Genomic DNA, 399 nt, shown 5'->3' with positions numbered 1-399 from the left:
CGTTTGGTCGCTATGTAGCGACTGAGCTTTGGCTCGAACTCGGTCGCCACGTTGCGACTGAGCGGAGCACGCGTTTGGTCGCTGCGTAACGATCCTTCTCGAGCTCTTGTCTGATGATTCGTGTTTCTTCCGCAAAGGTTTTTTGTAAAGAAGAATCTATTTCGAAAATATATTTGTCGAAGAATTTTTCTACGTTTTTTCTTCTTCGGGGATTTGGACGTTAACTTCGTCGTAACCGTTTTTGACCCCAACAGTTAGCCCCCAGCACATTGGGAACGTGGATTTCTAGCGAGGTCCCAATGCGTGGTATGGTGAGTTTGGACGAGATTGATGTATTTGTGCGAATTTCGTGTCCAAAAATCCGCAAGTAAATAGAAATTTCTCATGCCTATAAGAAGG

The sequence above is a fragment of the Brassica oleracea genome, chromosome C6 (genome assembly GCF_000695525.1).
Source record: "Brassica oleracea var. oleracea cultivar TO1000 chromosome C6, BOL, whole genome shotgun sequence".
NCBI classification, from domain to species: Eukaryota; Viridiplantae; Streptophyta; class Magnoliopsida; order Brassicales; family Brassicaceae; genus Brassica; species Brassica oleracea.
The sequence above is the reverse complement of the archived record's forward strand: the minus strand, read 5'-3'. Positions refer to the sequence as shown.